The following is a 23,244-nucleotide window of genomic DNA, read 5'->3' on the forward strand; positions in this document are numbered from 1 at the left end:
AAATCATATCTAACAATGCAATATGCCTTTCAAAAATCACACTGAAGGGACAAACTATACCTTTCTGGGAATAAATGGTCTGAGTATTGTTGGTGTAACAATACCATTGTGCTAAAGCGAAACAAGGATGGTTGAAGTGAAATTGCAAACATAAACCAGAAAATGTAATCACTTGCCACTTTCTAACTGAAGCAGCAATTCCTAAAGTTTTGGTATTGTGGCTAAGTTTTTTTGCCAGCTTCAAACTGCCTTAACATTCCTAGCATTTACAAATCAAAGTAATTTTGTTTCATTACAACTTGCCACTAGCTTAAATTTACTGGCCTCTTTTTCACCCATCTTCACTAGCTACAAAAGGTAACAGTAACCTGAGAGAGATGCAACATGAAGGCAAAGCCTGACACACAACCTCTGCCTGGCACTGGAAGTCCAACTTGGATCTGCCATGCCAGGAAGTTGTCTTGGTTCCCAAGGATGACCAGCCAATTAACAGATGGTGCCAAGATATGGGGATATATGTATAGTTGATTCACTTTTTTATACAGTAGAAACTAACACACCACTGTAAAGCAATTATACTCCAATAAAGATGTTTAAAAAAAACAGATGGTGCCAAAGCCGACACTTCTACTTACTGGCTTGTTTAACCAATGGCAGCTGTCCTCCAGAGGAGCTATTTCACGTCAAAACAATGTTACAACTGGTAATGAGCTATTCTCACCAGAAACAAGGATGCCAGAGAGTCAGACAGACTAGCTAAAAACAGTAAGTAGGCACCAACAGCAAGGCTCAGGGCCCAAGTTCTTAATGTTTGGGAAATGATGCTTCTTTGAATGCCCTTGTGACACCTCAGTGATTCTTTAAATAGGTAATCAGCAAAGGAATTTCTCTTAACTCAGAATACCTGTACTTGGAATTAAGGCTCTGGTTTTCCTTTTTAAATTAATTTATACCTTTATTAGTGTAGCTTTTTTCTCATATTTTGACATATTTCAGTTACCTATGTGGAATATAACATAGGTCAACAACATCCACTTTAAGTAATAAACTAGACTATGTTTACAGACTTTACTATAAAAAAAACAGCAAGCCCAGAAACGTTTTTCTTAATTTTCGGGTCTGACAGAGTGAGAAATAAAAGCAAATAAACCACTGTCCATTTGATGCTGGCTAATTTGATTCTTGTTAAGATGACTGCACAAAAGAAAAAAGTACCCTGACTTCCCTGTAACAGAACTTCTCATAGATTCAACATGTGAGGGAGTTGGCCAGGGTGATATCTAAAGTTTTGTCCAACTTCTCTGTGCTACGAAACATTAAATATCTATCCCAAAGACTTACTTCTATTTATAAATGAATTAATACAGGCTTGAAATCACTTTCTTCCAACAAACAAAATATTTAAGACCATGTCCCCACTTTTTTTCTATGTGTCACCTTATTTCCAATGACTGGGTATTGCCCCAATTCAAAACTCCTTCCCAGTCCCGTAAGGGACTCATTTAACTCAGGTTGAAATCTACAGACTAAAAAGCATCCGTGGATTAAAATGAAGGGGGGCGCGGGCAGACTTTAATCTTCAATTTCTAGAAATGTCCACCCGTGGATTCATAGACTCTTCACATTTCTTGGCATTAAAATACCTGCGAGTAACCATTCTGCCGCATCACAACTGCCGCACCAACACCCGGCTGTGAGCTCCAAACTATTTTGCAAACTCTGCAAAGGCGCAGAGATTTCCAGCTTCTCCAAAGCCCTCATTCACCCCATCCTCCCCTTGCCTAGTCGAAACGAAGTCCCGCGGCAGGAAGGCAATAATTTAAAAGAACGAAGTTTGCCTCAGTCCTGCCCACTTGGACTCTGGAGGACGCAACTGAAACTTGCAAGGGAGACACGTCTCCCGGGGACCGAAACTTGCTCGCGGGGAGGGAGAGGCTGTGGGTCTCCCCTCCCCGCGGACCTGGCCGACCTCCGACCCTTCCAGAGACCCCCTTCACCGGTCGGCAGGTCCCCTCCCGCGCCGGCCCCGCCAAACCCTCCCCGCACGCCCCCCTGCGCCCCTACCCCGCGCCCGCCAACCTGCCAATCGCGCCCGCCAACCTGCCAATCACACCCGCAGCACCCTGCCGTCCAGGTTCCAGGGGGTTCCAGGCCGCGCTCGTTTCCGGAGCCAGTCCCCCTGGAGGGCGGGGACGGGGAGCGCTGCTCCGTCCACCTCCCCCGGGGCCGGGAATGGCGGCGTCCGGCTCCCCGGGGCCAACTCCGAGTCCCTGCCTGGAGGAAACGCGCCGAGCCCCACCGCCGCCGGCCTCTGGCGGGGGGAGAGGAGAAAATGAACTTACCTCCGGACGGTCCCGTCGGCGGAGGCAGCAGGGGGAGTCCCGGGGGCCCAGGAGGTCCCGGCGCGGCGGCGGCTACCGCAGTGCCCTCCGCCCCATTGTTTCCCTTCCAAGAGGATCCCGGCGAAGCCGAGCCCTGGAACCAGGAAGTTGCCCGGCGCGACACCTCCTGCCGCCGCTATGGAAACGGCCCCCGCCTCCCAGGGCGGCTCGCCCGGGACCCCGCCTCCGCGCCACCGGCCCCGCCCGCCTCACGGGCCGCTGCCAACCGACGCCGCTGCGGCCGCGGCCGCCGCCATCTTGGGGCGGCCCGGTCGGCCTCTTCCCAGCGGCACGTGCGCGCAGCTCCCGCGTTCCCGCCGGCCGCGGGGGCGCGCTGCCAGGGCTGCCGGGTGCGGGCGCCGTTCCCCCGGATGCGCGGCCAGAAGCGTCGTCTGGAACCCAGAGGGAGGGAGGGCCGGCCCGGGCGGCACTGGAGAGCCAGGACCTGGAACGGGGCTTCGAGGCATTGCACGAAAACGACCGGCTTCAGCTGGTGTCAACTGGCAGGTCGAGGGATGGACGTGTTTCGTTCCTGGCTCAACTACTGACCAGCTGTCAGGACCTTGGACACTTTTTCCCTATGCCTCACTTTCTTCAGTTTCTTCATCTGTAAAGCGGCATAACAATAGTACCTGCCTCATAGGGTTGTTACCTGGAAGCAAGTGCATGGTACTTAGAAAGTGCAAAATTATCATTCATTCAATAAAATGGCACTGCTTCTGACAAAAGTCACATTTCTGTCTTTTTCCAGGAACTTAATCTAAGTGTTCAAATCAGCACCACTTTAAATAGGCTACTGTGTAAGATCCCATTGCTGCTTGAGACTTCTGAAATGCTGATCTTTTGTCCCATATTTCTCTAGGTCAGCTTTCCTTTTTTAGATCATGGAAATTGTCAAGAGTTTTAATCTCCAGAATCGTCCATCAAGAGGTTCCATAAAAAGATGAATGATGTAAACTTTCCAATACTGTAATTAGCTGGCAGTTAAATGATTTATTCACTAGAAGCTAGCAAAGTTAGGGTGTGCAAATAACTAAAAGGCTTCCTGTCCTTGATTCCAGGAACTAGAATTACTAAAGCTGGCAACTCTGCATGGTGGCTATTATCTCTCTTTCCAGCTGCTGAAAACTGACACCAAGAAACTGGGAGCTGTGTGCACTATGGGAGAGGAGGGGAGGAAGGAGGCGGGGTCACGGCCTCTTCCAAAGGATGCAACCTTGAGAACCTTGCATAAGTTTAGGTCTCAAATGGTCTCTAAGGCTTCTCCTTCTAGCTCACAAATGTTGTGATCTTTGTACACTCTTTAAGAAAATACAATGTATATACTTCCCTTTGGGTCTTCCTACATACATTTAAGCCAGATTTGTGAAGACCAGTGTTTAATGATCCTGATCCAAAAATAGTGGGACTTCCATGGCGGTCCAGTGGTTAAGACTCCACGCTTCCACTGCAGGGAGCACGAGTTCGATCCCTGGTCAGGAAACTATTGATAAGATCCCGCATCCCGCACGGTGCAGGCAAAAACAAAAAGCAAACAAAACAAAGCCATAAATAGCTTGATACATGAAATGAACTGGAGTAAAAACAGATCAGGAGCTGGCGGGACAGCAGGACATTGGTAACTTTTTCAACACTCAAGACACTTCTCCAAAGGTTATGGAATGCTCTGATTAGCCATCCCCCAGCTTGGGAAATTTTGAATTTCTGAAAGGCAGGAGCCCCCTCTCATACAGCCTTTTAGCCCCCACTGGACCAGCAGATTGCTTTACATATGGTAGGCCCTCAATAAACATTTATTGAATTAAATCACCATATTTGTGGCTGTGCTCTCATCATTTCAGGAGGCCTTGGGGACCACAGAGACACGCAAGAGATGTTCTTCAAGGGACATCCTCGCAAACATCATAAACAAGAACCCGGAGTTACTAGTTAATGAGTTAATGGGATTTTGGATGAACAACCTCAGCCCCAGGCTTATTTGGCAAAACGAAGTGGAAATTTCAGATATGTTTTTCCATAAATTTTATGGGTAATTTTTTGAAAACTTTACTTTGGACCTAATTATGAGCACCACTGACTCAATTTTATACTACAATAATAGCATGATTAAGGTTAAGAAAAACCCACATTTTCCCCAAGTCAAGGTGTCACCAATGAATTGTGTCACCTCAGTATAAAACCTGTATTTGTTCTTAGGTATACCTTTAGGGGCTTCCCAGAATTTTTTTTTATTAACCGTCTTGGAGCTATTGTTAAACAGTAAACACAAAGTTTTGTCTTTATATCCCCAGCATAGTGCTTGACACGCGGTAGGCACGCAAATTCACTTATCTATGGCATATGATAAATATATAGAATTTATGTCAATGATTAGCAAGCAAATAAAGATAGAATCATTTTTCCTCTAAATGAGGGATGGGCAAACTTTTTCTTAAAGGGGAAAGATAATGAACATGAGAGCAGCCATAGACAATATGTAAAAGAATAAGTGTGCCTGTATTCCACTAGAAATTTATCATGGAAATAGGCGGCTTTGACCCACAGGGCATACTTTACCAACCCCCTAAAAATTATATTTAGATTATGCTCACTCCACTTTTATATTCATTCCAATAAAATTTCAGATATTAACTGAAGAAAGTGTAAAAGCTTGATATCCATAAAGCACCAAAAAGTTTAAAAAAAAAAGTATGGAGTAACAGTTTATGTTACCAATTAAAATATTTCAAAAATAACAAAGGTTTAGGGGCTTCCCTGGTGGCGCAGTAGTTGAGAGTCTGCCTGCCGATACAGGGGACACGGGTTCGTGCCCCGTCCGGGAAGATCCCACATGCCGTGGAGCAGCTGGGCCCGTGAGCCATGGCCGCTGAGCCTGTGCGTCCGGAACCTGTGCTCTGCAACGGGAGAGGCCACAACAGTGAGAGGCCCGCATACTGCAAAAACAAAAAACAAAGGTTTAGAACTATGTCTCACACATTATGATGGAATAAGATAGATGGATATTTGCATTTCATTTTTGCAAAAGTTATGCATTATGCTAATGAAAAAAACTTAAAATGTTGCCAAAGGTAAAAGTATATGTTTAAATCCTCAGGATGCCATAGTAACTAAGGCCAGAAGTACAATTTGTGGTGAGAACAGAAGAACATAGGACATAGAGGGAAAAAAATCTCCAAAACAAATCATACGTCCTTCACTATCATCAGAATATGGATGAAAGAGTGCGTTCCTAGAGTCTCCTGTAAATTGAGAATTTGAAATGTGAATCCATGGCTATTGGGTCCATTTAATTTTTTTAAAATAAGGGAGAGCAGATAGCTCCTTAGTGGGGGGAGTTTTTTTTTTTTTTTAGTAAACCTGTGGAAAGCCTTGCAGTGCACACTGTCATGCTCACCAGCAGTAGTACTTTCTGAAATCTCATAAGGAGCCAATGCTCTCCCATTGGTTAGGAAAGTCAGCTCCAGTGACACTGTGCATAATTGTGCTTCATTGTTGAACACAACTCAGGCCAGTCAACACCTGTGTACCCAGTATAAGTGAAAAAGCAACGACTAATCAACAACCACATCCACAATGCTCATACTGAAAAGTTATCCTTTGGTTTAAAAGAGAAGTTATTGATTGCACAGCAAGGAAGGAGAGTCCATGGCACGACTGTGAACCCCATAAAATTGTATGCAAGTTGCTGTGTACACAGTTTGTTCCTTATAACTATCTGGGGTCGTCTTGTTTTTTTACTGGTATACTTGGGTTTTTTCTGTCTATCTTAAAAATGGACATGCTGTGAGACTGGGGAATGGATCTGTCTTCTTCCCTACTTTATCCCTTAGTCCAAATCAGTGTCTGATACAGAATGAGCTTTCTCTAAATAATTGTAGAAGGAATGAAGGAAGGGAAGGAGGAAAGGGGGAAGGGAGAGAGGGAGGAAAGAATGAAGGAAGGAACAAAGGTATACAAATATACATTTTTCCTATATAATATTGTACATCACCTATACTTCAATTTTAAAAAATACATTTATTTTCTGGGCAAAATATTTCCTAACTTTTCCATGTGCTCCAAAGGGTCTGTGACTCAAAGGGGAAAAAATGTAGGAATGATTTGTTTTCAACTACAAAGGCTGCCTCTCATTATCTCCTCTGCTCTTTGGTTCACAAGCCAACCTGCTCCTGATTACACACCAGAATGGCTGTCATGGTTTGCCAGAGACCGATAATGATGTCATAGCATTTGAAAAGCATCTCCTTATGTTTTTATAGCTTTAGAGAATTTCTTCTGTCTGCTCAACTTAGAGTTTCCATACTTCAACTCTCTGTTTGACCACCTTTTAGATATCATTCATGACATTTATTTGTTTTTTATTTGTCTCATCAAGAAGAGTTGTGTTAAAAAGTATTCTAAGATATTGAAAAAAATTGAAGTACAATTTCAAGGCATTTTTGTCTCCGTTGCAGGGCGATAAAACTTTTGCCTCTGTGTCTGTGATTTTTGAATTTACTTTTAAACTCTGTACACATAAATCTATATACACTGTCTGAGAGCTGGATTTCAAAGATGACCCCCCAATGAAAAATGCCTCCGCTATCCACATCCTTTTATACTATCCTCCTCTTGAATCTGGGCTGGACCTGTGACTCACTGTTGACAAAAATAATCAGGTGGAAGTGATGTTAAGTGATTTCTAAGGCTAGATCATAAGATGTCTTACTGCTTCCACCTGGGTCTCTGGAATATTGATCTTTGATGGGCTCCCTCCTAGCTCAGCCATCATGCTGAAAGAAGCCCAAGCCACACGGAGAGGCCACACATAGGTGGTCTTAATGACAACTCTGGCTGAGCCCCCAGCATCGACTGCTAGTCACGTGGGTGCCCCATCTTGGACATCCAGCACAGTCAAGCCTTCAAGATGTCTTGAGCCCCAACTGTGCAACCCCATGAGAAACCCCAAATGAGGACATCTCAGTCAACCCACAGAACCCATAGAACCAGGAGAGCAATAATGAATTATTTTAAGCCATTGAGTTTAGGGTGGTTTTTTACCCACTTACAGATAACTGGAATAAATTGATTAAAAATAAAATGTGAAAGCTATACTTAGATATACTTTAGCTAAAACCTTAATAAGTAAATAACTTTATCAAGATTAGTAGAAATGCTGTATTAGAAGGTCCAGTTGTAGAAGAATGAGGGGAGCTGGAAGAGATCCTAACGTATTCCGAGCACGCTTTTCACTACTAAGTTGCTGATTTTGTCTGGTTCTTTCCTTTGAAGTGGGGTCATGTTGCTGGGTGCTGTGAAAGAACACAGTGACCTTAACCTTCTGGTGTCTGCAAAGTAAATATACTCACAATTACATTTGACTTAAATAGATATGCAATAGTCTTTGTCCACATGCTTTGGCTAAAAAAAGGAAAGAAGGAGTGGTCACAAGGAGCCAGACCAAAGACTCATTTAAAATAAGACAATAGATGGAAAAAAAATTTTTTTTATCTGCTCAGTTTATGTTTTCTATTGGTAATACTTTATTAAAAATGCAGGTCCAGGGGAATTCTCTAGCAGTCCAGTGGTTAGGATTCCACGCTTTCCCTGCTGAGGGCCCGGGTTCAATCCCTGGTCAGGGAACTGAGATCCCACAAGCCGCATGGGGCAGCCAAAAAAAAAAAATTCAGGTCCGTAATTCCTAATCTGTAATTTTGAAATCCACAAAGCTCTGAAAACCAAAAGTATTTTTCCTAAATAATTTGCCATCTAAACTCATTGGGTAGCAACTGAACTTTCCTTTGGCTATTTATGATGGTCTTTACCCTATTTCATATGAACACTCACTTCATCACAGAACAATTAGTGTGTTTGATTACAAGGTCCCGTCCCAGACCCCGCTTATGCTGCCCCCCTCAAGTAACATGCAGTATATGTGCTGTGTCACCCTTGAAATGGAAACTTCTTGTTTCAGACCTGAAGTTGACTTTACTGACGACATAAAGTAAACTTTTTTTGCAGGGGGAAGGGCAGTCTACCGCAGAGTCATTGAGGAATCTCTGGATTCAGACAGTCCGAGTTCAAACCCCAACTCCACCACTGGCCACCTCTGAGACCTGGATTAGTGTGCAACCCTCTGCCTCAGTTTTCTCCCCTGCAGAATGAGGACAGCAATAGAAACTACCTCATAGTGTTGACTTAGAGGACTAAGTGAGATTATGCATGCAGAATGCTTAGCCCAATGACTAGCAGTAAACACTCAAAAAATGTTCACTCTTATTGTATTATTATTAAACGTAAGCTTTTCATAAATTCAATGAAATAAATAATATCTCAGTTAGGATTCAGTGAGGGAAAAAGAAACTACTCAAGGTATTACCAGCAGAAAGATATTGAATATTTAACCCATGAAATCAGATGTGTACAAAGGCTTTGGAAGGAGTGCATGGGTGAAGGTTGAGAGTGACCCTCCACTAACTTTCAGGTTATTCCACATCAGCTGTGGACCCAATGTCAGGAAGCTGCTGCACCCAGAGATCAGAACTTGCAGGAAATGACAGGAAACCATGGCCAATGTCACAGCTGCCCTGCAGCTTAGAAGCTGGTGACTGTCAGGGACACTCTTTGGTGCCTGGCTTCACTGCAAAAATTTATGTCTATCAAACCCTCGTGTCAGCCACTCCTGGAGGAAGAATGGCACCATCCTTATGCTGTCCAAATCCCGAGTGCATCTCACTGGCAGAACCTAAACCTTATCAGAACTTGCTGGCAAAGGATTCTGGGAAATGCAGCCCTGAGATCAGGCAATACCCAACATAAACAGTAATTTAATAACAATAATTTACATTTGTAAAGCACTTGCCATAAAAGCTCTCTGAGGCAGGCAGGAACAGTAGCACAGGGGCTAAGTGATGTGTCTGGAGTTGCCTGGGTAGGGAGAGACTCAGGTCCTTAAATTCGAAATCTAGAGAATGTGTCTTTATGCTGTTGTGTCCTATTTATCATCTGGGTTCTACTTTATCCCTTAAATCTTCATACCATTTATATTATTACTGACTCACATTTCTACTTAAATCAATCTAAAGAGGAAATTTTGCATCACTATGTAAAGTAGAATGAAAGTCACTAAAGTAGAAAACAGATGTCACATGACATAAACAGAAGATAAAAGTAAAAGAGAACACACTGAAAACAATGATATTAAAACCGCCAGAATAACATTGCCCAGAGGGCTCTGAGCCTGAAGCCTGCTCTCTCTTTGTTGTAAAGGGAGATTAGCTTGTATTAGAGACATTAAATGTACTAACAGCAAACATCCTAGCACCAAATTGAGACTGTCATTGATACATTCACATGGACTAAAAGGTGACTGAAATCTCAGTAAAGAAATTAAATTTCTCACTATGCAAGGCAATGTTATTTAAAGCCTTGTCCGTCTTACCTGCCATCAATAGAACACAACCCACACTTTGGGTAACACTGCCTTCTGCCATATCAATACTGAAAGTTTAGCTGAGAATCCAGGTATTTATTTATTCAATTTTGAAAACTACTTCATAGCTGAGTATTAAATGCATGTCAGTATGTTTTGCTCCTACTGACTCACTCATATAAGATTTTTGGATGTGGTTGAGATGAAATTCACATAACATAAAATTAACCATTTTAAAGTGAACAATTTAGTAACATTTAGTGCACTAACAATGTTGTACAATCACCACCTCTATGTAGTTCCAAAATGTTTCCATCACCCCAAAAAGAAACTCAGTACCCATTAAGCAGTTACTCTCCATTTGTTGTCTTCCCAGCCCCCAGCAACCACTAATCTGCTTTCTCTATGGATTTACACCAGATATTTCCTATAAATGGAATGGAATCATACAATACATGAGCTTTGTCTCTGTCTTCTTTCACTTAGTATGAGGTTCATACATGTTATAGCATGTGTCACTACTTCATTCCTTTTTATGGCTGAATAACATTCCACTGTAGGGATATACCCCCATTCATCCACTGATAGACATTTGGGTGGTCTCTACTTTTTGACTTGTACATAGTGCTGCTATAAACATGTGTGTACATGTATTTGTTTCAGTACCTACTTTTCCATTATTTTAGATATATACTTTTATACTCCCACAGCAATGCACAGGTATTCCAATTTCTCCGTATCCCTGCCAACACCTGTTTTCTACTTTTGTGATTATAGCCATCCTGGTGAGTATGAAGTGGTGTCTCGTGGTTTTGACTTGCATTTCCCTAACGACTAATGATTCTGAGCATCTCTTCATGTGCTCGTTGGCCATTTGTAAATCTTCTTTGGAGAAAAGCTTACTCAATCGCTTTGCCCATTTAAAAAATTGGGTTGTTTCTCTTTTTATCTTGGAACTGTAAGAGTTCTTTATGTACTCTGATCCTTCTCAGATATATGATTTGCAAATACTTTCTCCCATTCTGTAGATTGCCTTTTCACTTAATTGATAATATCCTTTGATGGACAAAAGTCTTCAGTTTTGATGAAGTCCAATTTATCTATTTTTTTGTCTTACTGTTCTGCTTTTAGTGTCCTAGTGCCTAATTCAAGGTCATGGATATTTACCCTTATGTTTTCTTCTAAGAGTTTTATGTTTGAGTTTTTATATTTATAAAAGAATTTTAAACCACACTATAAATTTTTCATAGAAATAAGGTAAATCCTTTGACCAAAATTAACTCTATAACCACTGAAATTTACTCAGCCTTAAAAGACTCATTTGTTTCTTTAATAAATGGGTTTGTTTAGCCATGACTATAGACAAGTCATTGTACAGATATTGTACAGATTGTACAGATATCTATAGGAGAAATATATATATCTATATATGGAGTTAGGCTTCTTCCCACATGGGGAAGGTATGGTTTTCACATGGAAAACTGGGCCAGTGAGAAAGAAAAGAGGAATGGCTTTGGGGGGGTCATCACAACGTTCATGTAATCATGTAAACGTTCAGGTAATCTTACAGGCGTCATAACAGAGGAGATGGGATTTGACCTGGTCAGAGGGAATCTAATAGCAGAAGAGTTTGGAGGTCCATTTTTTTTTTTTTGGAGGTCCATTTTTAAAAATAAAGAATAATCATCCATTTTAGCTGGACCACTGGTGTTAGGTGAAAATTAGTAATCCTAGGAGCATAACTTGAAAGCATATCATTATGGAGGACTCCAAATACCTGCCTAAGAAGTCTAGACTTAATTCATTAGGCAGCAAAAAGGGTGGGGGCGGGGGGGAAGGACACCTATTTTCCCCCCCAAAAATTTCTCTAATTAAACCTGTATAGAGATGAAAGAATTTATCTTTAAAAAATTAAAAATTAAAAAAAAATGTTAAAGGGAATTCCCTGGCAGTCCAGTGTTTAGGACTCCTTACTTCCACTTCAGGGGCACAGGTTGGATCCCTGGTCAGGGAACTAAGATTCCGCATGCTGCCCAACACGGCCAAAAAATAGAAAAAAAAGAAAGAATTTAGAAAAATTCATTTTAATGCTAGGACTTGGTATTTGATAAGCTATTCATTTATGGAAAATCATTCATTCACTCATTCAATCGACAAATATTTGTTGAGTCCCTAATGCGTGCTGGGCACTGTGATGCCAAGAGCTGGTGATTCAATGATAAAAAAACAGAGCATCACCCTTGTGGCGGTCATAAGCCAATGGAGAATTTATACATGATATCATCATGTCATCAGATTCTAATGTCTCATCTGCCTTTGAAAAGCATTGGTTAAATTCTGTCATCAGATTCTAATGTCTCATCTGCCTTTGAAAAACATTGGTTAAACTCTCTTCTGGGCCAGAAGAGAGTTACAGTCACTGAATCACTCACAGCCAGTGGAAAGCAAGGTAAGAAAGCATTCAAATCATAGTTAACACACCTGACCGGGGGTAGCTGAGAGACCAACAATGTTCTCAAAATCTCCATGTCCCTTGCCAAGTTAATCCATTCCTATTGTGAGTCTTCTGAGTCTGGTTAATACTTCACTACAGAGAGGCCACTCTTTAGCCCTAATTGGGTGAAAGGACAGGAGCTACGCCTAAAGGTCTTCTATACCTCAAGCCCAACAGACTCACTCAAAAAATAGGTGACTTTTGCTTTACCGCCTTGTAAACCTAAATACTGTCATGTTAAAATCAAAGCAGAGACTGGATAATTAAGTTAAATTACCCATAATGTACTTGGAAGTTTCCTTCTTTTCTCTCTCCCATCCTTCCTCCCTTTTTTCAACAGCACTTATTGAGCACTTACAAAGAGGCAGGACTTGAGAACAACAGTTACCAAAGTCCCTTACCTGCCCACTCCCCATCCTCTAGTATGTGTCACTCCTTTCTTCCCTATGTTACCTGAGCTGGGAAGGATGCATGTGAAATTAAAACGATTCTCTTTCCAACCCAGAAAATGTAGCTTGCCTTGGTCCAGAAGTGAAACTGCCCAACTTAAGTTTGCTATTAGAAGTCAAGTTTACATTTAAAGGAGAATGTATATAAAACATTGAAAGACCACGTACTGTACGATTGCAACTCTAAGACATTCTGGAAAAGGCAAAACTATGGCAACAGTTAAACGATCGGTGGTTGCCAGCAGCTAGGAGTAGGGAGGCATGAATAGGTGGAACACAGAGGATTTTTAGGGCAGTGAAAATGCTGTATGATTCTTTAATAATGGATACGTGACATTATACATTTGTTCAAACCCACAGAATGTACAACACCAGGAGTGAACCTTAATGTAAACTATGGACTCTTAGTGAGGATGCCGTGTCCATGTAGGTTCACCAATTGTAACAAATGTACCATCCGGTGAGGGATGTTGATCTTGGGAGAGGCAGTGTGTCTGGGTAGGAGCAGGGGGCATATGGGAAATCTCTGCACCCTCCATTCAATTTTGCTGTGAACTTAAAACTGCTCTAAAAGATAAAGTCTATTTTTTAAAAAGCAATGAAAAAAAGGGGAGTTTACTAATTCAACCCATACTTCTTAAGCACCTAGATGTGCCAAGTACTGTACAACACATTATAGTATCAAAAATCAACAAGACACACATGGTTCCTCCCCTCACAGAACTTATATTAATGTGTTAATCAGATTCAGTGGTCAATTTTACTCTAAATAATGATGGTAATCATTGCTGTTATCCTGTCCTGTAGTAAGAGTCGATACGAAGGTGCCAATAGAAAACTGGGCAACCACCAAGGTACATGGCAAAGAAGTTTATGAGAAATAAACACAGATAATGAATAACCACCTGTTCTGCTTCACAAGTAATCAAACCTAAATTGAGGCCAGTAGAATGTAATTATTCATCTATCATATTGGCAAAGATTTTAAAACACCCAGAATATGTTGAGAATCTGGTGATATGGGTTGGTAGGAATGTAAACTGGTAGGATTTAACTAAAGGGCACTGTGGCAATATGTATTAGATTTTGTAATGTAAATACAGTGGTCCAGTAATTTACTTTCTAGGCATATTTTTTAAGGAAATAACTCACATACAAAAAGGACCCACAAAGATCCATGTATAAGGAGGTGGTTTATCACAGCCTTGTTTACAATATAAAAAAATTGGAAGCCACCTCCATGCCAATAAAGAAGTGGTTAAAATAGAGCAACCCATCTAACGGAAGGCAATTCCATTAAAAACTATGTCCATCTACAGACTTGTGGTTGCCAGGGGGAGGGGGAGTGGGGGAGGGATGGATTGGGAATTTGGGATTAGCAGATGCAAACTATTATATACAGAATGGATAAACAATAAGTTCCTACTGTATAGTACAGAGAACTATATTCAATACCCAGTAATAAACCATAATGGAAAAGAATATGAAAAAGAATATGTATGTATAACTGAGTCACTTTGCTATATACCAGAAATTAATACAATATTGTAAATCAACCATACTTCAATAAAATAAATTTTTAAAAAATTATGTCCATCTATATTTATTAACAATGGAAATATACCTTTCACTGACTTTTTTAAACTACATATACAGTATACTTTTATTTTTGGCCGCACCGCACGGCACGTGGGATCTTAGTTCCCCAACCAGGAATCAAACCTGCACCCCCTACATTGGAAGTGTGGAGTCTTCACCACTGGACTAATTTATTTTTGAATAAAATGTGTGAGACACATAGACCAAAGTGGGAAGGAAATTGTTGAAAACGTTGAGTGGTAATTTCTGGGTAATAATTACTGGAAATTTTCTTGTGTTTATACATTTTTACATTTCCTGAATAATATCTACAGCGAGCTTGTATTACTTTCAAAATCCTTTCCCCTCTAAAACTCTGCATTTTGTGAAATAAACATCTGGACATGTTACACCTATTTGCATGAGAATTTTCACTAAAGGAACAGTGTCTAAGGCAGTTTGGGAACGGCTCTATGGGGAGAAGATGGGGGGCATGGAGAAGCTGGAGGAAGAGGACAGTCAAGGTCTAACCTACAGCTCAGACTCCCAGATTAGGGCTGAGCTTAATGGCAAGAGAGGCTGCAAGCAAGGACTGAAAGGGATGTTTTCCCAGGGAACACTGTGAGACAAAGAGGCATAAACAGTATTACTTCAATGCCCAGATAGGGTACATGGCAGGTGACCCTGAGTAAGGCAAAGAGTCATTCTCCTCCATTCAGAGCAGCCAGAGGAGCAGTGAGGGCCTATGGGAATATCCTAATATTGCGAGGCCAGAAAACTGGAGTGTTCCTTAGATGTGGCAACATGGAAAACCCGTATGCCTTAGCAAGAGTCAGCTCAGGAGAGGGGCGAAGCCAGGTCCGAAGGGAGGAGGAGTCCAGAGAGGATTTTCCAAAGTGGGAAACCTAAGAGCATGTTTCACTGCTGATAAAAGCATCCAGGAACAGGAGAGGGGTTGATGATACAGGAGAGAAGGGGCTCTTCTTATTCCACTCACAGTCTAATGCGATCTCATCCACACCGTGGTTTTAACTACTACCTGTATGGGAATGATCCAATTGCCACACTTGTAGCTGGAGCCCAGGCACACAGTAATTTATTAAATAAATGAAACTTTCTGCTGACCGCCAGACCCACATAACTAACCCATCATATCCCTCGCAGCAACCCGTCTACTACTAACTTAATCACACACATACATGCACATACACAAACACACAGACACATACACCATTCTTCCTTTGTATTCATATTCAATAAATGGCTCCACCATCCACCTAATTGTCAAAGCCAACCACCTGGGCATCCTCCTTACTGCTCCTTCTCATCTGTCCCCATTTCCAACAAGTCAACAAGTGTAGATTCCATCTTCAGATAACTGCTGAATCTATTTCCTCCTCATCTATTCCCACCACCACCATTTTGATTCAATCTCTCATCAATTTGTGTTTGGATTAATACAAATCTCTTCTTTACCTTCCATCCATTCTTCACTCCGTCCCACATAGCTATGCCTCACACTGCTAACAGCATGATTTGCCTATAATTTAAATCTGACCATGTCACTTACCTGCCCGTTCAGAGCTCCAAAACAAAGCGCACGGTGAACACTCAGTAAATGATTGACAGACTGACTGAATAAAGGAATGACTCAGCTTAGAGCAAGATGGTCAACCTTTTCCTCCTCTGGGATAAATTTGCACTACTAATCCTTTATTATAATAACTAATCCCTGTTGGTATCCAGGCAAAGACTCAAAACAGGTATCCCTTGCCTGTTAATGTTCTTCCCAAGTTTTGTTACATGTTAGTTGTTCATTTTTTACTCTTCAGCAGGAAGTACAAGGGGAGCCCTGCAGTATATTATGTGGTCATGACAATTATTGGGTGGATATAATGGAAGGCCCATAGTACCTACAACTGAAAAAAAGTCCTTTTGAAAAGTGGAGGGCTTCCCTGGTGGCGCAGTGGTTAAGAATCCGCCTGCCAGTGCAGGGGACACGGGTTCGAGCCCTGGTCCTGGAAGATCCCACATGCCACGGAGCAACTAAGCGCATGCACCACAACTACTGAGTCTGCGCTCTGGAGCCTGCAGGCCACAACTACTGAGCCCAAGTGCCACAACTACTGAAGCCCACGCGCCTAGAGCCCGTGCTCCGCAACAAGAGAAGCCACTGCAATGAGAAACCTGCGCACCACAACGAAGAGTAGCCCCCGCTTGCCGCAACTAGAGAAAGCTCGTGCTTACCAACAAAGACCCAGCACAGCCAAAAACAAATAAATTTTATTTTTTAAAAAAAGTGGAAAAATAAAAGACAGCTTTGGGAATTACATATCATGCATTTATATGTTTGCTACCTGGGAGATACTAAGATCAACTATGAAATAAAATGCATTTCCAAGTAAAAGGAGGAACATGAACCAGAAAAAGTACTGAGGAGCAGAGAAAAGTATAAAAGAAGAGAGCTTTGAACAGAGCAAACCATGCAAGGGCAATTTCATTTCCTTCTAGGATGAAGTGGAGGGTTCACTGATAAGGAGGAACCATGTCTATAATCTACAGCAGGGGTCCCCAACCCCGGGTAGTGGTCCGAGGCCTGTGGAACCGGGCAGCACAGCAGGAGGTGAGCATCGAGCAAGCGAAGCTTCATCTGCTGCTCCCCATCGCTCCCTTTCACTCACATTACTGCTTGAACCATCCCCCCCCATCCCCCGTCCATGGAAAAATTGTCTTCCATGTAACCAGTCCCTGATGCCAAAAAGGTTGGGGACCGCTGATCCACAGCACCTTTCTTCAATAAAGATTCCAACGTGGCATTATCCTCAAGAAACTGGGAAGATGCAGCTCAAAGAATGGCTAATGACAGATGTATATATATTGTGATACCAGCATAAAGCCACTTCTCAAAGAATACCAAATATACTCTCTTTGACAAAGAAAATGTTAAGATCCACCTTTTCCAACATTGCAAGATCTAGGACCAAGAAGCAAATAGATACAGAAACCCTCTTTTCATTTTCGTTACATCAGTGGCCAAAATATAACAAAATTTGCTCTGGTAGACAGACTCAGAGTGGTAGCTGATGTTATAGACAATGACCAGTGATAATCCTTCTACACTGTTTATGTATTTGGGTATAAACTGTGAGTGTCTTTGACTAAATAGAGGATATACAAATAAAACTATTAATAAGACATAACTATGTTGAGGTTAAAGAGAATGTCGTCCCTTGTTTCAGCAGCAGGGAAGCTTGTGTATTTAATATTGGAGGCTTTGCTATCCTTCCTCAAAAAAATAATAATAGTAAAAATAATCTAAAAAGGCATTTTAAGCCAAACACTTGGAATACAATTTTTAAAATATATATATTTTTTAAAAACACAAATGTAAGGGATTTCTGTCTCCCTAATCTCTGAGAGAAGATGCTCCTTATGAGGACAAGATGCTGACAATGGAGAACTTGCCTCTGCACCTGAGTTTCACTTCCACTTGGGGTTTGCTCAGTGGGTGTGACAGTCGTTAGTGATGCTTAACAAATATTTCTGGCCCTCTGCCTCCCAGACATATGGTAGGATTGCTTCCTAGCCCCCTTGGGTTGAGTGGGGTCATTCTGGCTAATGAGTTGTGAACAGAATGTGACATATGTAACTTCTGTGTGAAACACGTGATTGCTGGTGTGAGACCCTCCACAGCACGCGTTCCCTCTGCCACAACAACCAGCAAAGCAATGTTCCAGATGCTGGCTGCCCCATCAGCCTGACTTACAACAAATGCAGAGTGGAACCCCCAGTCGTCCAGCAGTAGGAGTGTAGCATGAGCAAGAACTAAATCTTAGTTTTAGCCCTGGGAATTTTGGAGTTATTTGTTAGTGCAGCCAAGTCTAGCCTATCCTGACTAATCACAGTGAGCTTATTACTATCACTAACGCCCTTACCCTCATTATTAATTTTCCCTTAACCCGAGAACCCCACATTGACAAAAACTCTTTCTTAGGTTTCTGTTGACTTAGCTGATAAAACACTGGAACTTTTGAAATGGCATTAATAAATACAATGGGGGAAAAGAAGGGGCACAACACAAAGGCTCAGAGCATGAGCCATGAGACAAGCTAACTGGGTTCTGCCACTGCTATGCTGTAGGATCTTGGACAAGTTACATCACCTCCCCAAGCCTCAGGTTCCTCAACAATGAAATGAGAGATGATAATAACAGAACCTATCTCATTGGATTGTTTTAAATGCTCAATAAATTCCTATTTAAAAAAAGATACCTTCTCAGCGGGGCTGGGGTGGGGGGGCTTCCTCACCCATTGTCATAGCTTAGGTTCCCACAGAAAACAGAATCTGAGAAAGATGCTTTTGTATGCGTACTTCGTTGGGGATTGTGACCCCAGGGATCAAAATAGGAAGGGAGGAAGGAGGAAAGCAGGGCAGAGGGGAGAGCCAACACAAAGATGCAAGGTTGCATTATGAAGTTGGTGACTTGTTACTTGGTCCTATGGGACTTCTACAGCCATCTGGGGTGGAGGAGAAAGGAGGAAGCATGTAGCTATCAGCTCCTGTCCCACACTGGTCAAAGGTTAACTCCAGGAGGAGATTTTCTTTCTTTCTTTCTTTCTTTTTTTATAGAATTATTGTTTTGGCGATGTTTTATACAGATCCTACTTTTTTTTTTTTTTTTGGCCATACCTTTCAGCATGCAGGAACTCAGTTCCCCTACCAGGGATCGAACCTGTGCCCCCTGCAATGGAAGCACAGAGTCCCAACCACTGGACCACCAAGGAAGTCCCCATGGGGAGATTTAGTGTCCATGGTCATGCATGCGTGGCCATGGGCACTGAGAGACATGTCCCACACCTTGTCATCAATAGAGCAGCCCCACAATGGGAGACAAGGTGAAGGTGGTGCTACCAGATTGCACCTGGGTTAGGATGGTCAGAGATCCCACACAAGAGATCTGAAGTGGCACAAAAGGAGATACCTAACCCACCACCTACATAAAATCGCAAATACCTCACCCTGGAATTTATTATCCTTCTCCCCTGCTTATTTTCCTCCATTTCACTTACCACCATCCAAATGCAATATAGTATACTTATTTAGTTTATTCTGTCTCCCCATTTTGGATGGAAACTCCATGAAGACAAGAATTTTTCTTTTGATAACTGCTATATCTCAATGCTTAGAACAATGTCTGGCATAGAGTAGATCCTCTGTAAAGATTGTTTTTTAACTTTTTGTTTTGATAAAAATCTCAAATGTATAGCAAATTTGAAAAAAAAAGTACAAAGAACTCTTGTATATGCTTCACTCAAATTCACTGTTTTTAACATTTTACATTTATTTTCTCATTATCAGTCACACGCATACACACACACACACACACACACACACACACACCCATTTTGAACCATTTGAGAATAACGTATAAATATCATGTTCCTTTACTTTCAAATACTTAAATGTGAATTTTCTAAGAATAAGAACATGCTTTAACATAATCACAGGACAATTATCAAAATCAAGAAACAATGTGCTATTGAATATACAGTTCATATTGAAATTTTATCAATGATCTCAATAATGTCTCATAGCAAAATTTTCCCTAACTCAGGATTCAGTCCATAACCACACCTTGCACTTAGCACATCTGTCTCTTTAATCTGACGTAGTTCCTTAGTCTTTCTTTATCTTTTGTAACGTTAACATTTTTTTAAGACCACAGGCTTGTTATTTTGTAGACAGATCTCTCAATTCAGATGAGCTTGGTGTTTTGCCATGACTAAATTCAGATGATAAGAATACATATATAAATTGTTATTATCAAAAAAGGTTGTTCTCAAAGTAGAGGGGTCTGACCCCACACAAGTAGCTCCTCCTGGGATTCACAGACCCTACTGCACCCCCTCTCTTACAATATCTAAACTCTAACCCTGAGGAGCTGACACATTCCCTGGTGGCCCCTAAGTTCCTTACTTTCCAGCTCCTGATCTAGTTCCATGTACAAGGCCAGAGCTCCCAATCCCATTGGCCAGCAGCTCCTGCCTATAGAACTTCACACTTTTATGGTGAAATCGAGAAAGAAATTCCCCCTCTGCAGCCCACTGGGTGTTAAGTCATAATACTGACAGGAGGCCAGGGAAACAGTCCCCATCTTGCGTGAAGACCAGAAAATTGTCACACAGAGATGAGCTATTGCCCTGAGATTCCCTTCAGTATAAGCATGTGGGTCACATGCCTATAGTCATATAACCAATGCAGAAACAGAGACAAAAGTCCCCAGGACAACTTCTGATTTCAAGAGAAAAGAAACCCTCAATGATGTATCCAATGAGAGTTTTCTGTTTTTCAAAAGAAAACATAAACTTTTTTTTTCCCAGAGGCTAGAATGCTCCAACATAGGAAGTTTAAAAGTATATGAAAAAGCATATGTGTACCCACATGCCATAAACACTGCTTATCTGGCAAAATGTCATTGATTAAATAGGTCCATTTGTTTTACATAACACTGAGACATCAATTAGCTGTTCATTAACAGGGAAAGTGTTCTCAATTTTAGTTGGATGTTAGCTGAGAGCTCACTGAAAATGGTCTGAGTCAAAGACAGCTGGTCATCACATGCTGTTCATTCCCCACTTCCTCCTTCCGTACACTGTTGGGGTAACACTATACCCAGTTGAAACAACACATTTTCCAACCCTCCTTACAATTGGAGTAGCCTATGAAAAGCATGCAGAAATCATTGATTCAGGCTTCAGCTTACTCTGTTCTTTTCCCATCTCCTTCCTTCCTACCAGAAATCCAGATAGCAATGCATTGATAAGTTCTACAGCAGCCATATTGTGTCTCCAAGGAGGACGTTTATGACACTGGCACCATACTTCCCTGGACCTGCCTCCTTTGTTTTTTATAATATGTGAGAGAAAATAACATTTTATCTTGTCTAAGCCACTGTTACTTGAATTTTTAAACCTATACTTAATTTATAGAACAGCTGAGTATAGACCTTTAATGCACATTTCTCATGAATTTGAATGTTTATGTCATATTTGCTACCATAGGGAAGAACATATTTTTGGAACTAAACAAATGTATGGGAGAAATTAAGGCGATGAAAATTACATTTTAAGAGTAACGCTCACGCTTCACATAGTTTGGTTGTAAATTTTATGGTATAACTACCAGAATGCCTTTGTGCAAAAGTTTTTCTCAGTGATTCTAATTTTTCTACAGATATTCACCTTTTTTCTAAAACTGTTTCCCCCTGAAAATACCTGTGGCTTTTCTTGGTTATAAAACAATGTACCAAACATGCTACAGTGGATGAAACTTGAGGCCATAATGCTAAGTGAAATAAGCCACTCCCAAATACAGCATGATTCCACCTATATGAAGTACCTAGAGAAGTCAAATCCACAGAAGTGGAAAGTAGAATGGTGGCTGGCAGGGGCTGGGGGTTGGAGGTGCTGTTGTTTAATTGGTATGAAGTTTCAGTTTTGCGAGATGAAAATGTTCTGGAGATTGGTTGCACAACAATATAAATATACTTAACGCTACTGAAATGTATGTACACTCAGAAATGGTTAAGATGACAAATCTTATGTTTTTGACCACAATTAAATTTTTTAAATTTAAAAACCAATATGCCTCCCTCTCCTGATTTTTCTCCCCCTCTTTATCTCCCCTCCATCTGCTTTGTAGACTATTTGTCCTCTGCCCATTTTTTTTTTTTTTTTTTTTTTTGCGGTACGCGGGCCTCTCACTGTTGTGGCCTCTCCCGTTGCGGAGCACAGGCTCCGGACGCGCAGGCTCAGCGGCCATGGCTCACGGGCCCAGCTGCACCGCGGCATGTGGGATCCTCCCGGATCGGGGCACGAAGCCGTGTCCCCTGCATCAGCAGGCGGACTCTCAACCACTGCGCCGCCAGGGAAGCCCATGACGAATTCTTTAACTTTCTCAGATTTCCCTGACAAGTTCAAGTTGGATGCCTCTCCCACAAGCCCCCCAACAGAACCCAGTACGTTCTTATCGTAGCACTTATCACACTGTAGTCTTATTTTCTATTACACGTTTCTCACCCTATCCTCAACACCCCTCACCCTAGCACCGAATTTTTGCCCCCGCTGGAATATAAGCTCCATTGAGGCAGGAAGTAGGTCTGCCTTGTTCACTGTTGCATCGTCAATACCACACACAAAGCTTTAACAAATATCAGGAACCCGACAACTTTTTCTTAAAAGAATGAATGGATGATTGAATGAGGGAGTTGATATGCTAGACGCAGGGTGTAACAGCTCCAAATAGGATTGAACTTTTCCATTCTAAGGATCGTGAGGCTAATAAGAATAAATACAGGGTGATGTCAGCAGAAATGGTGTGGGGTAAAGACCTATGAAAATGCTTCCTTCCAAAAGAGCAATGAGAGAATTGGCAAAAACTGACAGAATCAGCATTTTCAAAACTCTGGAAATTAATCCAAGGCTTACAGCCATCTGGGAAGTGTTTAATCAAGAAAAATTGCAGAATTCTGCTCAGAATGTTTTAACATTCTTGAGGTGTTTTAACTTTTCCTGTTTCAATCCCCTCTCTACAGCTCCATGGTAGCCTTAAAAAAAAAACAACCCAGCAGCCAGAGAGCCACTGAAAAGGGGAGAATAGGGTCGGAGCTCCTTCAACACCTCATTACCAGAGAATTGTCATTATTTGACCAGTCTGGCCGACCTAGAAGACTCCACTTGCAAGGCTGTCTTTGACATGACTCGGAGCTCACCCAGTGAGAACAGCCTTTTCCCTGGGCCATTTGTCAAAAACACTTAGAGGCAACTGTTTAATGTTGCAGCTCCCTGAGACTGAGGATAACAGCTGGAGGCAAAAGGTAGGCTAACGAGGATGCTCACGAGGAAGAGCTGGTGAAGCTTCGTTTATTTCCAT

At 41.7% G+C, this 23,244-nt stretch overlaps 1 protein-coding gene across 6 annotated transcripts in view; it reads right to left on the minus strand.

Moving 5' to 3' along the window:
* USP6NL (USP6 N-terminal like) overlaps positions 1 to 2,703 on the minus strand; it is a 188,931-nt gene extending 186,228 nt beyond the window's left edge. For 5 of the 6 annotated variants that reach the window (XM_079912062.1, XM_079912061.1, XM_079912060.1 and 2 more), the window contains exon 1: positions 2,343 to 2,703. The gene's annotated coding sequence lies outside the window, so the exon portion shown is untranslated. The remainder of the gene's footprint in view (positions 1 to 2,342) is intronic. The other variant, XM_079912064.1, reaches the window with a different exon arrangement.
* Positions 2,704 to 23,244: the final 20,541 nt, after the last annotated feature.

This window comes from Stenella coeruleoalba, assembly GCF_951394435.1.
Source record: "Stenella coeruleoalba genome assembly, chromosome: 2".
NCBI classification, from domain to species: domain Eukaryota; kingdom Metazoa; phylum Chordata; class Mammalia; order Artiodactyla; family Delphinidae; genus Stenella; species Stenella coeruleoalba.